Raw genomic sequence first — 17299 nt, forward strand, 5'->3', positions numbered from 1 at the left:
ATTTCCACAGAAGACGGATTAATTTTATTTTTTTTTTCCATTGATCTGGGACTTGAAACAGCTTTGGGGAGGGAGACAGATAGGAAACAAGAGGGGATTTAAGCCTTTTGCCTCACCTTTAAAAACACCCCGTGCAGCACTGCTGTCCCAGGAGTGGGCCCACGTTATTACTACAGCCACAGCCACATCATCAGAGCTACAGCGCTTGGAGTTGTAGATCATCAGTCTGCTGTCACAGCCATGATGTATGATGGAAAAAGTCATCCATCTGCAAACGCCGAGCACAAAGAACCCCGGCTGCACGGATGCAGCATGGCATGTGCAACACACACAGCAGCAAGCATTTTCCAAATATAAAGGACATAAAGGTGGTAAATTGAGACTCACAGGAAAGAAGGGGGAAGACATGCAAAGCCTCTCACCCCCAGGCCTCCAAAATTGCTAGTATGTTCTCAAATCCAAAAATGACATCTATGAATCCAGCTAATGCTTCTTTCACACACGCACAGCTTTCTCCTAAAGCTTTTTTTTTTTCTTTTTTCTTTTCCAGTGTAAAACTTCAATCATATTTACCCCTGCTTTAGGATCTTTACAGACAAAAGACATTTAAGGCTGTGAAATCTTGGGAGAAGGTAAAATGACGTGGTGGATCAATCAGCTGATGCTTCTTCCCTGCACAGCAGGAGACTCCAGAAAACCTCTTGTATTTTGTGTGGAGACTCAGCTCTGACTGAATTTTTCTTTTGGCACTATAAGAGAAGAAAGATATTTAAATTTTAAAAAGAGGAAGTGAGAGAGAAGGAGAGAGAATAAGCTTATGCATGGCTGCAGGTTTCTCAACTAAAAGGAACTGTTGGTTGTCCAGGAGAGAAGTAATTTCTTGTGTTACTCTGCTGTGCAATGCTCCAAGTGTGGGTGCAGAGAAGGTTTGTAGCTAAATAAAATTAAATTTAAAAAAATGTGAAAAAATACTATGCATAGGTCAGAGAGCCAGAGATGTGAATGAATCCTGGGATGCTGATCATCCAAGATGATTCTCCTTAGTTTTTAACACCTGTCACTAGTGACAAGTGTGTCAATGCTTTACCAAAGCAGACATTCAAAGAAGAGTTTTGTTTTTTCCCCTCTCCATGAAAGAACTGCCTCATCTAAAAGTCAGAAGCCACAAAGAAGTGGGTGTCACTGTAAAGGAATACCAGATTGAGCAGTTCAGTTCCTCTACCTTGTGCAGGGGGGACAGCCAGCCACTTTTGAACAGCTACAATACAATTTTCAAAACATCTACCTCTCTTTAACATAATACATTTGAAATACCATATTCTTGCTCCTTAATAGTAAATTGTAGCATCCACATTAAGCTGTTCTTGAGAATGTAGGTCTAAAGGCCTTTGAGAACTCCATCCTCTGTGGGGAATGTGGTAGAGTACCATAATAAAAAAGTATTTCTTTCCTCACATTTCACATAATTTTCAATTTTTTTTTTTTTTTTAGGAAAAATTACTAATTCCTAATACTAACTCGTCACTTTCATTTTTGCCATTATGTTTTTTTTAATCTGCCAAAAAACAGTTTAGTTTAGCTTCATTTAGAACTAAATTCTTTTCATTTTTAATTCATGTTTTTTCCTCAATAAATATTGAGGGAAATCACAGAATTGAGCCAGTCACAGATTTTTCTTGCTAATAGTTTATTTAAGGAAATTAGACCTTTTTGTTGGCCAAATCATCACTTGTGACAGCTATTAATTTCTTCATAACTGCAAAACATGTTTTGTTAATCCAAAATGCCTCTAAATCAACATACTCGTCCCTTGAACTCTCCTAAGCAGATGATGAGTTTTGCTGAAGACAACAGTGATTTGGCTATTCCTAAAAATGGCAATGAATTTTTAGAACTCAGTTGCCTTTTGAAGGCAAAAGGGGTGAGTTGCCTTTTGAAGAATGTTGGAAAAACAGGGAATTGCAGAATGACGAAGGAGGCATCCCGGGAGAGCAGCCCAGACAGATGATCCCGGAGATTTTGTCTGCAAAGTACCAAAGCACTTTTGGCAGCACAGCAAAGCCTCTCCAGCCCTACACCAACTAAACCCATTTCATTTGGGAATGCCTGGCATAGAAAAAGCGTAGGAGGGTATGAAAGAGAACTGGCAACTGAAATGATATCAGATCGACAAATCATTCTTCAGGGGTCTACTAATGAATGCATGGGTATTGTCTAAAATAAAGAAAACACCCACAGCAAGCGGGAAGCACACTTGGCAGGGGCAGGATCCCAGGACAGCTGAGAGCCTGCAACTGTGTGTGTGGCCACAGCTCCAGAGGGCTTTTCAGTTTTTCCGCTTGAAACTGCCCCATTTTGGTTTGTTTTCTTTCTTAAACTACTTTATTCAGTGCCAGCTCTTGCAAAGAAAGGTGTGGGAGAAAAGCTCTCAAGGAAAGATTTATTTTTAGCTGAAGTGGCTAGGCCAGCAGTTTACAAAGCCAACAAAGGGCCAGGTTGCACTCTCCAGGACACTCAAGCTACCATGGGCAGAATTCCCTCATTTAATTCAGGAACTGAGTTTTGGCTTGAAAATTCCCCCTGTTTATCCGTATCCAAGTAAGTGATTTCTCTAGTGATGCCTGAGGGGATGGGTCCCCTTCCTGACAGGCAACGGGAAGGAGAGGACAAAGCTGCCAAAGTCATTTTTGCCAGCCAAATTACAACGGACAGCTGATACGCCGCCATCCCGACCCCTGTGGCAAAACCTCCAAAGTGCCCTCATTCCTGCCTCCTCGGCCCCATGTCAGGTGCTCCCGCTCCACTGGGACTGCTGAACTCAGACCTCAGTTAGCAGGTGCTGCCCTCATTTGCAGAGCCTTGGGAAGGGCTGATAATTAGGAGATTTCCAGAACAGTTTGCCACCCTTGACAGCAACATGGGAAGAACAGGTAACTGTCTCATATGCAAAAAACCAACCAAAAGCAGTTTAATATTATGAGCATTAGAAAGACAAGGAAAACCAGAAAGTAGTATTTTAAAAGGATAATGGTATTAATAAACTGTTAGCCCTACATAGTTGCATAGATAATTAAATATCTGAGGTAAGTCTTGCTAATTATCTAGGAGCTGAACTTCCCATTTGCATCTTCAGCGGCAAGATTTACGTAGCTTAAATGGTGCCCACCTCTACACTTTGAGTTTTGTGATTTTAAGGCTTGAGCAACTATAATTAAAGAGCCTTTATGGAGCGAGCACAGCACTGTGCAGTGCAATGTGACATTCAGAATATATCAGCGTCACTTCACACAGGAGTTCTGATTATTTTCAGTTGTGTGCTTCAGCCTGTCATTTATCACCAGTGTAGCTCATCTACCTCAAACTCTGGTGTCTCACCTAGTTCATGCTGTTTCCCCCATTCCTATATGCCTCTGTCTTTTTAATCACATGTTTCATGTGTTTAATTCTTAAGGTAAAGACCTACTTTTATTTGCACACTAATGATTTTACTAGCCTATTGCATAATGCAAACAGTTCTAAAATAGGGCAGCTAATCAACACAAACGTAAGACATGAAGATTGAGGCAGCATAATCCATTCACACAGCAATGTATGTCTGCAACAGAAGAGACTTTTATTTTTCTGTTAAATAGGATGCCAGCAGGAACTGAGACTGCTCTTTGATTCAGCGATAATGAGTGAACGTTGCACCAATGAAATTTACATTTTGCCAGTGGTATGAAAAGCACAAAATTATTCTTCTTACTTCAAATTTAGGCTCCCCAAATACAGACTGATTTGCTGAAGTCTGAGTGCTCTGAAGCTCCTATTTTCGTGAATGAAGATTTTGGCAATCTAGTAAGAGCATCCAACATGAAAGGTAAAAGTAGGGCAGGTGACTACCCATCAATATTCCTCCTGGATGATCTTCTTCTGTGAAGCACATTAACCCATCTTCCTCTTCCTGTTCCCCTGCTGCAAGTAAAACCAAATTTTCATCAGTTTTTGCCATGTCTGCTTCATCTGGAAACTTTCTGAAAAATATATTAGAAAACCTGTATAATGTTCTGTAGTGAAGCAGAAGCACATTTCTCTGTGCTGACACCTACCATGTCAAACTATTATCCAGGCTTCCCGCTGGCTGATGCTGCGGGAGAAAGCTGAACTTTGACTTCAGGGTAGGCAGTGAAAGGTAATTTGGTCTATGTATCACATCTCAGGCAGGAAAAAGGCTGCAGGTCTCATATAAAGCAGACCTGTGAGGCCATGTACAATGGCTGTGGTGGCTCAGGCAGGGACTGTGAGGTACCAGCAGTCCCTCAAGGCTGGAAGTCACCTGGAGGTGATGGCCTCCTGCCCTACTGTGAGGGAGCACAAAGGGCAAGTGCCACGTTCCCACCCAGCACATTGCACTGCTCAGGTGGACATGGTGCTTTAGAACTATAACAAAGGAGTGTAGAGAAGTGTGTGTGTGTGCTTGTGTGTGTGTGTGTGTGTGTGTGTACAGGTCCTGACACACCAGGATAAAACTGAAACAAGTTTACAAGGACTTAACAAGATGTAGACTTTTTTATTGGTTGATTTGGTAGCATGGACAGTAGTGGTATTTCTGATTTTTATTTTTTTTAATAGTACTTCTGGTCTACAGCAGAAACACTACAGGATTGACCAGCACCTAAAGGCCATTCCCTGGGCTGTTCTCTGTGTGTTCTAACCTGAAAATAAACACTAACAGTTTATTTCTGTTAATTTGGGTGGTACCAACCCTGAGTTCCATGTTTTCTGCAAAATTAACAATTCAGTCTATATTCAAATGGACTAGTTAATATCCTGAAGATGGAAACATGTTCATCCTACAACAACCATAGCTGCTGGTATCCTGTAATCAAGATAAAATTCCTGGTGACAGAAGTCCCACATAATTCCTGAGTGATTTCAGAGTGCTGCTTGGAGAGCCTCATATTAAAAGTCAGTCTTTTGCTCATGGATGGCTTTTAACAAACTGATAGAGATTTGCTCAGAATCTTGTTAACTACATTGCTGTTATCCGCTATTACAGGTCAGCCAGTCCATCTGAAGCTGTCCTTCTCCAATCCAGAGGATGGGGAGGAGGTGACTACTATTTGTTGTATTGTAGTGGTTAACAGGGAAGAACCTGAGCTTCCAGCACTACTGACTTCATAACCTTGAATTTAAAAAAATGACTGTCCACTTTTCTTCCTCCATAAAGGAGGCACTTAAGCTAATTTTGGTATATTTTTCCTTTTGCGTTTGATGTGAAAAAGCAGTACCCTCAATCTCCCTTTAACACATTTACAAACAGTGAAAGCAAGCACATCAGCTAACATTTGTGAGCCAAGTCTGTAACTGCAGAAACAACAAATTACTTTTTAAATTAATGACCAAAAATAAAGTCCTGTTTCAATTCCTGACACTGGAAATGCAAAGCTGCTCCTCAGTCTTACACAGTTCTTCTACTGTTGAGCAACTCAGCCTCCTCAGTGCTGTGTTGAGGAATAACTCTGCTCAGGGGCTCAGCACCATGCCCTCCTGGTAGGAATATATAGTTACTTCCTTCAAAAAGTGTCTTCAAACCCTATGTGGGTACCAGCCTAATTCTCTTTCCCTCTCCTTCCACTCCACAAGTGTTTATATCACTTATTACATAACAACCCCCCCACTCCCCATTTTTGTTAATTTATTATACGGGGACAGCAGAACGTGGCAGATGAAAATGATGGAAGCAAGGCTCATTAGGATTCCCTGTCCTTTGAGTGGTATGTAAAAAAATGCTATGTGAAATGTCAAGAAAGTAGATTTTGAAGTTTTGACAATTGTGAGAAAAGGAGAAATGTTTGCCATTTGTCTTAATGACACTTTAGTACATTTGGAGAGCCTAGGGAAAAAAACCCCAAACCAACACCAAGTGACAATTCTGTAGGGATGTGAACTGTTTCTAAAACTGATGCTGGGGTTGACAACAGGCTCACAGAACAACAGCAGGCCTGGTTCTCGGCACAGGCTGCCAAAAAAGAGAACAGCAAGTGGGATAAAAGTGAAAATCATAGTCCTTCATGACTTAAGCTTGACCTTTGAGTAAGAACTGGCTAGTCTATTCCTCCCCACAATACTGCAGCCTTAAGGTCTCTTTGAACACAGCCAGCAGTGCAAACAGGGACATGCAAATATTAGAGAAGCATGAGTGAATGCATTTCTATGTAATTACTAACCCAGCCAAGACAATTATTGTCAGTGTTATATCTAAACATAATGTTCCCCGGCTAAAATCCTGTTCAACAGAAGTCAGACAATATGTTGCCATCAAACTGAAATTGTCCAAAGGGATCTGAAGTTTTGGCATATAAAAAAAAGGATATCCATGTTTTGATTCCTGAACTTGGAAGCTGAATCTGTGACTTTATGACTCTCCTAGATGCACAAATCTATGGCTTCAGTGGCTGCACCTTTTGTCCCCTTCAGGCTCTAAATGTTCATTTCTCTCTACTGCAGGGAAGGACATTACTGGCAAGAATAATTCTTCACACTTTTGACCAAACCAGCTACATTTCCCCAAACCAGCCTTTCACCTCAAGCAAATACTACTCAACTGCCCTCCAATAAATGATCTTACTCCTTAAAGCTTCAAGGCAAAAACTGCCCGCTGAGCAGAAACACCCAATGGGTTCAATGTGGTGCAAGTCCCCACAGACCAGGTAAGTGACACCACACATGGAATCACTTCTGCAAAACCTATCTGTCCTTACAGACTTGTGAGACAATGAACTCAGAATAAGCGTTTGGTTAATAATCCATTACCACTTGGGTGCCAACAGTGTTACAGCAGTGTTCAGTGTGCATGTAGGGCAAAAATCCAATCCCCCCAGTCTTCTCAAAGCAATCAGAATTTGAAAAAATAGTTTTGTCATAGTATTAAAGCATGGGACCCACAATGAATGTCAGCATTTACCTCATTGGAAAGAAGTCCAAGTGGAACAGGATATAGTTTCAATTATGATGAGCTCACCTAGTATTGTCCCCTTTCCAAGGAAAAGTTAGGCACCCTGAAAAAGCAGTAAAGGTGGGGGAGGTGTCCAGGTGATACAAGACTCTTCTTTTGCACATGCACAAGATTTTATGCAATCTCAATTTTATGATTCAGTATTGATGAAGTCAAACTTTCTGGTGATAAACAATGCAACAGCACACTAGCACATTTATTTGAGTCAGAAATGAGAAATGCTCAAAACCTTAACTTGAATAACTAGTTCTGTCTGGACTATTTGCAGAGAAGAATCTATTAGTTGAATTTAGTCTTTTTGCCTGTTTGTAAATTGTCCTGAAACAGATCACAACTTCCATTAATACATTCACAGTTCAAAGTTATCTAAAAAGCAATGCAAACTCCAGACTGAGTTGCTGGTAAGCTATTCATTTACTACTTCAATTATTCAATATGAAAAATTGAACTGTTTTTCCTTGGGCCCATAGCTCACCTGGTTTGTCAGTTCCCTGACTGGGTGAGCACAGCTTTTTCAGGTACAGATATTTTTACAAGAGTTACTAATATTTTCTTCTCTGTACTTCACTTGCCTCTATCTGCTCTTCTTTCTAGCCTATGATCCCCAGAGGCAGAATTTTGTGGCCTCTCAAAACAAAACACCATCCTCAGTTAGGACTATCAGGCCAGCCTGGGATATTGGCTAGTGATATGAGGGGAAAGAATCCCATAAAACAATTACATCCTTTCTGCTTTTGTTTTGCTACAAAGTTAACACAATGTACAGCTGATGTGAAGTTTCCATCATTATTGCTGCATCTTTCAAGATCAGTGTATGAATAACCCACATTTTGAGGTGTTTTCTGAGTGGAATGAGAGCTGGAGCTAAGGCAGAAAATGTCACATTGTCATGTGTACTGGTTGATTAGAAATGGGCAGCCAGCTGGTGGTGAGGCTCTTACCACAATAGAAACAGTCCCAGTGTTTTCCTGCTCAGCTTTCTCTGCAGTGTTAGAGATGGACCAAGCTACATGGCTGTGATGCAGAGAGCAGCTCAGCCACACTTTGCTCCAAAGACTTAAAAAAAAGATTCCAAAACCCAACAGAGACTTAGGAAGAACAAGGGGTATAACCAGCCACAAGCCTCTAGTTACTGCCATAATCAGTGCAACTGCACTGGTACAAAATAGCCAGCTGAGATGTCAGATCTAGTAGCCCAGCACTGACTGCAATATGAAAACCTTTTGCTGTGGGAGTCTGGGAAACATGGAGATAGGAATGGGCATGGATTTTTCCCCAGCCTTGCCTGGCTGCCCTGCTGCCCTTCTCCCCATGCTGCACAAATGAGCTCATCGGTGCCATGGCACACACATCTGCCCAGTAGCTTTTACACCACAGCTACTGAGCATTACAGTAACTGCTGACAGGAAAGGGCTTAAATAATGCTCTCCAGCAATATCATTTTGATCATCTGTGGACTCAGGAAAAAATTCTATGCTGGCTTACACAGGTTGTTGTTTTATTTGCAGCTCTGTAAGCTTTGGATTATTATTTTGAAAGGAAGGTGGCTGCACATAAAGCCAGCTCTGCAAAGCACTGGGAACAGGACAGGCTCTCATTTCAGGAGATGTATGGCTAAAATGTGGCTGCCACAGGAAGGATCTGGGAAGCCATCATACATGCAAAAACTTCTCTTCCAGTAAGTGTTACTAATTTCCTCACAGATCCTCCAAACTGGTGATTTCAATTGAGATAAATAAAAGAGAGCCAAATATCTAGTGTTTAGTGTTTTTCTTTGCACCCTCAACACTTAGATGCATTTTATTAATTTATCATATGCAGATTGGCTATTATTATGCAAGTACTTGCATGCCAGATAAGTAAATCCAGGCCCTGTGAAAAGCAAGCCCTTTCCATTTCAAGCAGGCATCTATCTGCTAATTCATTTTACAGTGTGCAATCTTGACTGGTTACTTTTGCTTTTCACAGCTTTCCCTTTAAAGGGAAGAACATGTTATGTTCTTTAAAGAGAAGAACATGTTGTGGAGAAGTGTGTCCATTCACAGCCCGCATCTTTACCCCAGCTTTCAGCAGCTCTTTGCAGCAGAAAATGAGAGAGGTTTCTTAGTATTCCTGCAAGGAAAGTCTACATTCTTGGAAACAGCATGAATAGGAAGGCTCTTCCCCCACATAATGTGAGTGATACCGAATTCTGTCCTTCTGTGGGTGCAGTGATGTGAAAAATAGAAAACCTGTACTGCCTGACCCCATGGGTCTGTTTTACATCTGGAGAACCAAAAGCAAATAAGACATGCCTGAAAATGGAAGTGTATGTCATTTGGGAGAAAGTTTTAAAAAAAAGACACCTTTTTTCACATTAACATTTTTACATTTTTTAATAAATTATTCAGTGGGTTCATGGAAAACAAAGAATGGCCATGCTAAGGGCCAGACTCTCTATACTCCTTGATGAGTTGTGCAGGACAGGGAAACACAGAGCAGGATGCAGGGCATCTGCTTTCCCCTGGGGAGGATGAGGGCATAAGTATGCTGCTGGTACTGGCCAGGTAGCCAGTGCTCTGCAAAGTCAAGACTTGCTGTAGATGACAGGAGAGGGATTTTCCAGTGGACACTTGGATACAACTTCAGGAAAGCCCTTGCTGACTTTATGCCCATCTTTGAAAAGCCAAGCTGAGGCTTGCATAGCACTGACACATTAGTACCATCCTCCTTCAGAGCAACCTGTTTTCCACAGAGCCCTGCTAGGTCTCCTCTCACCATGTCAGGGGGGAAAGAAACAGCAGCTGCTCCAGCATTTGGTGTACACCACAGTTTAATCAGATTCTGCCTCCAAATATTAATGGCATAAAGAGACTTATGGGCCACAAAGTACTTCAAGAGGTCATCCAGCCCATTTCCTTGATTTAAGGCTGGATTAGTTACAGTATATCATTCCTGCCAAAGCTAGATCTAATCTGCTCTTCGAGATCTTCAGCAATGGAGATTTGACAGCCTCTGAAGGCTGCTGCCTCACCATCATTACCATTACAAAGTCTCTCCTTGATGCCTAACTCGATTCTTCCTGGCAGCGATTGAAGACCAGTGCTCCTCTCCTAGCCACCAGAGAGAAGAGATTATTCCCAGCTACCTTGAGGTGGCCTTTCATCTCTGCAAAGATTGCCTTCACACCTCCTCTCAGTCCTCATCTGTCTGGGCTAAACACAAACTCAGTCCTTTCGTGGTGGCACATTTCCTTCTCTTCTCACCTCGCTCCATAAAGGTGTGTGCAAACAAGCAAACAAGATCAGCACAGTTACAGGAACTGGGGAGGAGGCTTGTGCCTAAGTGAAACTGCCCAAGGAAATTCTGGTGTGCTATCTGGCATTTACACAGAAAGTTGTGTAACTATTTACTGAGCAATCAGTAAACATGGTTTTCAACCATGGCAACCTCTGTACCATGCATCCCACATTCATAGACAGCTGCTTCAAATAAATAGGCAACAGACCTGAAATAGCATCACACCACTGCCTTAATTATTAGCCCGTTGATCTCATATCATGTGTAAATAGGGACCTTAGAAAGCAATTTTGGAGGAAAGAAACATGAATCTAAATCATCCCAGATAAAAAGGGGAGCTGTAGACAAACCAGGCTAGGAAAGGTATTGCAAAAATTGCTTCCTCTCTGAAAAAGAGTATGCCAGTTATCTAGAAAATATATCTATCAATCCAAATGCACAGAAAAAACCAAAAACTGACTGATGTGACAGAGTATGCCAGGTGCCACCTGCTGTTACAACCTGCTTTTGCTATTACGATGTGTCACACCCGTGTGCCAACAGTGATGATAAATATAATGTGTGTATGCTGCTTTAATGTCCAGGTGCTCATTTTGGGTAAATGACCTCTGGATCTGAATATTGTTTCAACCCAGAACTGGTAGTGTCTGTAAACTGGTGACTCAGTCACGTGAATCTCAAATTCAGCACATTACACTTGCAATCAGTTGGAGGGCAGATATTAGTGGATACCAAATAGGGGCAGTAGCTCCAAAATCCATGTTGAAACCTGTTTATGAATACCCATTTAAATATGCCATCTGTGAGAGCATCTCATACATCCTGTTTGGTTCCAAGTTCTGACATTTATTACAGCTGCCTGTCCTAACCTACTGCCCAGAAGCTCACCTTTTCATGGCTGGATACATTAATTGGTGGTGGTGACAAGGACCACCCCACCTGTGGCAACATCTGCCCTCAAGTGACACAATGCTGCTGTACTCTAAATTTTAAGCACCTGTGCCTTCAGCCTTAAGGTTTACCTATCCCTGGACTGGCAACGTGTCACAGCAGAGCCAGCTGAGCATGGATCATCTTTAAGGATGGTTTCTGAGCTTGTATTAGCCTCATTAAAAAGCCAAGCCACTCCTGCAGTATTTTCTGTGCTGTGGCTCATGATTAACCTACACAGACTGGGGGGTGGTGGTGAGACCCAGGGATTTGCTAGTCACAAAGCCCTTCCTCACTATCCTTCTGCAGCAACTTAACAGAAGGAGCACAAAAAAGATGAGATGGGATGGGAGGTTGTTTTTCCAAAAAGATTATTCATGGATATAATGTAGTGAGAAGGTAGGGCAGGACTTGTGCTCCTTGCTGACCTTGGGGAACCTCAGCTGCTGGTGGCAGGCTGTGCTCATGCAAAATGCAGATACAGGAAGACAGCTGCAAATGACATCAAAAACTGTGTTTTTCTTGATATTAAGATTCTCAAGATTCAACATAAACCCCCCCCTAAAATTCATGTCTTTTTAGAAAAATGAAAGATTTAGGGTTTTTCATAATTAAGAAAGCTTTCAGTAGCAATATACGTGAAATCAGTGGGCACACTTCACTAATTCAGACGACACATGAACCATTCTGTACACTCTTGCAAAATGCCAAATTACCTTTATAAGCAACAAAGTAGATTCTGCCCCCAAAATTGCAGGGTTTCACTTTACAGCCATTTAGCTGGGAAGCACATGGCTTTCTCCACAGCTCAGCCCAAACAATACAAGGAACCACAAAAGCAAAATACATGTAAACTCCATTTTGCAGCCATTTGGGGTTTGTTCCCACCGGCCAGGTGAGAAGAGGGATGGACGAGTCACCTCCCACAGATGTAATTTCTAAGCAGACTGAGCCACGAGAGGTCAGAGCCGGCACTCAGCAGCGGCAGGCACAAAGCCAGCGTGTTCACCTCGGTTTGCACAGTGCCGGGGACCTGGCCTCTGTCCCAAAAGAAAGGTGACACCACAGTCTAGGATTACAGCTCTGGGACACAAGGGAGGATTGCATTGTTCCCAAAGGCTCCCCCCCTGCACTCCTAACCCCGCCAGCTCCTTCAACCACCTGCGGAAATTGAGATGACCTGGCAAAGGGGCAGCATCTGCCTTGGACTCAGTGCTGAAGCATCCTAACCGAGCTGGTCCTCGCAGTGTTGAGCACCTCTCAGAGAGCTAGCCAGCAAATCCTTCACTATAAAATGTGTCCTTGGCTGCTTCCTCCAGTTTTTCAGTGTAGATTTCTTTCCCTTAACCATGCATGCCTGCATGCATTCACCCTCAGTGTCTTCAATTGCAGCAGCTTGCTTAAATATACTTCTACAGAGCACAAGGCAAAGAAAACTCACAGCCAAATCCTACCTGAGGCACCATTCACTTCACCTCAATGTGTGCTCCACACTTAATATTGTTAACATAATGTCTAACAAGTCTCCTCTTGATTACTTTGGCAAGAAGAGGGGGAAAAAAGAGCAAAACACCGAGTTTCTGAATAGATTATTCAGAGAACGATGAAATAAACTCCAATCTAACTTTTCAAGTGCAAAAAGGTCCAGTGTGTGGAAGCCGAGTGCTGAACTGCAAGATGATCCCAGCAAAGTTCCCCAAAGGAATGGGGCAGGGCAGACATAGGCAACACAAGGACAGGGCAAAGGAGCAAGGCAGGTACAGAGAGATCTGCCTTTATTTCATTCCGCTGGTGGAAGAATTCAGGTTTTATGGTTGGCAGATCACACTGTACCCTGCTTAGATCTAGTCAGAGGAAAACACAAGCAAATATCACCCATAAAAGATGCTCAGGTCAGCCTTTGCCTGCTGCAGACAAGTATGCACTAACAAACGCAGAAGGAAATCTAGCTCCCTCTGGACAAATGCAGACCATGGAATAAATGTCATGTCTGGCAAATTTCTGCACAAGTTCAGAATGCATTTAACCATTTCTAAACACCCCCAAAACCCATTACAAGATCTTTTACTTTTCCTAGATTCCTCCACTGGCACATGTCTGCTCGTGGTGTTTGGCCTTGTATAAATGAAGCAGGCAACCAGAGAGGAGTAGTCCCAGACCAAGGTGCTGATGTGGCCATAGCCCACCCAGCAGCTGAGTTCCTGGGGCCATCCAGCCTCATAGCCCATCTGGGAGGCATTTCCTCTCCACAGCAGCATACATGAAATGCAGATGATGTGTCTGAATTACAGCCATGAAGGTTTGGTCTCTTACAGTCCCAGTGACAGGCGAGTTATTTGCGGCTACACACAATTATCCTTTCTGCTAATAATTTTCAGGCCTTCACAATAATTTTACTGCCTGCTTAAATCTTCTCCTGTCCATCTTTCCTCCCTGTCAACAAATAGATTGTGCCTAGTTTTGCTTTTTTAAAAGTTGCTTTAAAAAAGCCAGCACAGTAATTCCCTTTGAACAGCCAGACCACGTGGGCTCAAGCTTGAGAGTTCGAACAGCAGCTGTGGCAGAAAATAACCTATTCATTAGGCTTCCAAGGAGAGCCGATCAAATTACTCAATACAAATAATTTATCTAACAATTTTCTCTTTGCAGATAATCTACATGCAGGACACTTTCACTGAGGAAAAACAATTGGTTTTTAATTATTATTTTTTACAAAAATTTGTTTAAAGTTTTGCTGCTTCTGTACACGGTTGCTAGGAGCGTTCATTATTCGTGGGTCAGTATTTGTGCTGTGAGATTGGCACGTGCTATTGTTTCCACACTCTGCTGAGATGACCTACGCTGTGAAACAGGCCTGAATAAAATTGCTGAGGTTTTGTCTTTCCTCTATAGGTAGCATTCTGAGAGGTAGATGTGGAAAAGCTGGTATGAGGAATATTGACATTGCAAGGCTGTTTCTCCCCACCAGCATGGGGCAAGAAAGCAGGGAGCACTTAATGTTATAAATGGATCCCAAATTTAAACCTGCTGGAGTTCTTTCTTTGGTCTGAGACAGAAGAACATATATGTGTGTGTGTGTATATATATGTTGGCTGTTTAGCAAGTTTACATTCCATTTTCTCTTGTCATGCTGACACAAACTATTTGCTCTTGTGTCTGGACTGCTATTTGCAAAGGGCACAGTGACTGCCCTTAGCCGTTCTCCCTTGATTAACTGTCTAAAAGCCAGTTTTTGGGGGCAGGTGGGAAGTTCCTTATTGGGTGGCCCAGAGTCCATAAATAACAGAAATTTGCTTTTCCTGCGTGTGGTTGGGATCCACCAATCTCCATTTCACAGCACACTACCAGGCTGCTGGCAGGGGTCCATGAGGGGGGGGGTCTCTGGTCCCCACTGTGCCACCTTCCTGCACAGGACCCCTGGTTACAGCCCTCAGCTGCCTTTAGAAAGAGAAAATTTCCCTCCGTGTGATGCTGCGTGCGTGTCAGCCCGCGGCGCGGTGATTGATGACACAGCTGCTTCTGCAACCCCTGCCGGAGAGCTCTAATTTAATTAATGGCTTTCGGCATGTGCGCGACATAACTCCTGCAGCACCTCCGTGCCCCGGGGGAGCGCGGGCACGGCAGGGTGGCTGCTCCTGGCAGCAGTGGGGAAATCGGGAGGGTGGCAGGACAGATGTGCGCGCACAAGGACCAGATGCCATCGGGCGCCTCGCGGGTTGGTGTTAACCTTCACACGTAGGCAGCGGCACGTGGAGGCCGCGCTCCCTGAGCCTCCCTCAGCAGGGCGGCGGCAGCAGCAGGCTCCAGCACTGCTGGGCATCTGCCACCTGCCTGCCATGTCCTCGGGAAAGCCACCAGGAGCAGGTGAGAGCTGCCCCACCTGATGTCTTTTGGCGATGCACAGGTGGAAACGCCTGGACCCAGGAGCAGGGGAAGGGTGAGCAGGTGGGAAGGAGTAATTTGTTTTCCCCTTGATTGGCAGCAAGGGGAGATCTCAAAGGGTTAATGGTGTCTTCTCAGCCCAGATGTACAAAAGGAAAGAAAAAAACAATCTATGCTAAGCTTTCCTGAAGTCTGGAGAACTCAGAAGGATGTGGCAAAAGCATTTCCCAGTTGTAGAATACTGCAGGATGTCTTTTATCTTCTACCGCAGCACCTTTTGTCCTTGTCAGGAGTAGGGGATGTGGGGCCAGACCACAGAACAAGAAAATAGGTTAGAGGTAAGCTGGCTAACACGACACTCCCTTGCCCCCTCAAAACTCCACCCTGGTTTAGAGTCTGAACCTATACCCAGACCTCCCACACCTAACTCAGTCTTGCCTAAAGAGAAAGAGTATTGCCAAAATACCAACTAAATTAGAACCAGTTTTTGGGAATAGCTGCCCTGGGAGAAGGAATTTTGCAAGAGTTGTCTGAGATCCCAGCTTAGTGGGCTTTCCTTTGTCTCCCCACCTTTAGGTGCAGTCACTGATGACCTTTTAATGCCCACCACTGATGAAGGCTCAAGCTTGGTACCATCTACACTCCTTGACATAATAAAGCTCAGCCTTCAAGAGAAAAGCTGCTGTCTTCCAGACCTGCAGTTCCCAGTGCAAGAAAGAGCCATCAACAGAGACACTAATATGTTTTTGGTTTGCTGTTGAAAAGAAGAAAGAACAAGGGCAAAGGAATAACCTCAGAGAACTTCCATCAGCTCCCAAAATGGTCCCTAGCTGTATGGGTTTGGGAAAAAGGATAAGCATTTTATTTTCTTCAGCATGCCCTGCAGCATTTGTCCATCATTTTCTTTGAGATGAGCCAGGCTCGTTTAACTCCAGTATTTACTGGTAAAAAAATTTCTCTATCTTGTTTTCCTGGAACATTTCAGCTTGGCTCTGCAGTCAGGCATTTCTGAAGAGCATTTGCTTCAGTTCAGCAGAATCTTCAACTTAGGACCAGGTTTTAAAAATAGTAAGCTTCTACTTTTTTTTTTTTTTCCTAGCTTTTTTCCCCTTTCCTTGCTGTTTCCTTTTCATTACCAAGGTACAGCTGGAAAGAGGGAGAGAGACAGACATTCTCCTTTGTTTTGAACTTTGGACCAAAGGCTTATGCTTCAGAAAAGCAATGCTGCTCTCCCAAAGGCCATCCTTCGTTTCTGTTATGCCTCGTTGCCTCTCCTCCCCACATGAGAGAAAACCCCCAACAATATCATCTCCCTCGAGCTCTAAGAAAACAGGTAATGATGCATGGATGTGCAATGAAATTTCAAAAATGTGCACTGACTTTTTAGAAATATGCCAACTGGCAAATAAAAAGTAAAATTAAAAATCAGACCTAGCCAATGTTTAAGGCGTTGAGTCTTCAGTAGCACCAACTGTGAACTGAAGCCTCTGTCACAGCACAGCAGCTTGCCCAATATTTATTGTTTACAATTTAGCCAAAAAATATGATCTGTGCTTAACACAAAAGATAGTTTGCTTATTGTTATTATCTGTTTCCAGCCTACTGCTGACACACTCCAGCAGACCTTGAGTGTGTCCTGTATAAGGTATTTATAGGTTTTCCTACTCAAAAAGCCTTCAAAAACCATAGCTTTGGTTGTGTAGTGACCTGCCCATATGTATGGATATATCCAGCAGGAGACACTGCACTTTGTGCTTATGTGAAGGCAAAGTGATAGCAACTCCTTCAGAGCTGGGTACAGGAGCAAAGCTACAGATGCAGATACATTGACAAGTCAATAGAAACATGGGCAAACTCTCTGTGTTGAGTCATATTTAGTTTAATTTCCCTATAGATACAAGTATTTATGGCTGAATCCTATGCTGTGCACCCAAAGATTTACCATCAAGTGGATGTGTGCAAATGGACATGGCTGCACACCATCGCTAGCGGGTGTGTATATGTGAGCACGTGAATTAAAAGATATACATGAGTTTTGCTTAAGTCTTCTTTCTCAGTGTTCTCTACAAGGACTTGTAGGAAGCAAATAGATCTGAAAATGTGTGTGTATGTGTGTGTGTGTGTGTGTGTGTGTGTGTGTGTGTGTGTGTGTGTGTGTGAGGCTGCAGGGGTGTTCGTGCGTTCCCGCTGGCACACCCAGCAGTGCGCACG

The 17299-nt window shown here is 43.1% G+C and overlaps 1 long non-coding RNA gene across 3 annotated transcripts in view; it reads left to right on the forward strand.

Moving 5' to 3' along the window:
- Nucleotides 1-17095, forward strand: part of LOC107203136 — a 68309-nt gene extending 51214 nt beyond the window's left edge. Inside the window, exons 9-10 of one of the 3 annotated variants that reach the window (XR_004497071.1) lie at nt 6490-6692; nt 15665-17095. This is a non-coding gene — a long non-coding RNA (uncharacterized LOC107203136). Of the gene's footprint in view, nt 1-550; nt 1414-6489; nt 6693-8505; nt 8714-15664 lie in introns of those variants that run through there. The other 2 variants (XR_004497070.1, XR_004497072.1) reach the window with 2 other exon arrangements.
- The last annotated feature ends 204 nt before the right edge of the window (nt 17096-17299 follow it).

Source organism: Parus major, chromosome 4 (genome assembly GCF_001522545.3).
Source record: "Parus major isolate Abel chromosome 4, Parus_major1.1, whole genome shotgun sequence".
In the NCBI taxonomy this organism is placed as follows: Eukaryota; Metazoa; Chordata; class Aves; order Passeriformes; family Paridae; genus Parus; species Parus major.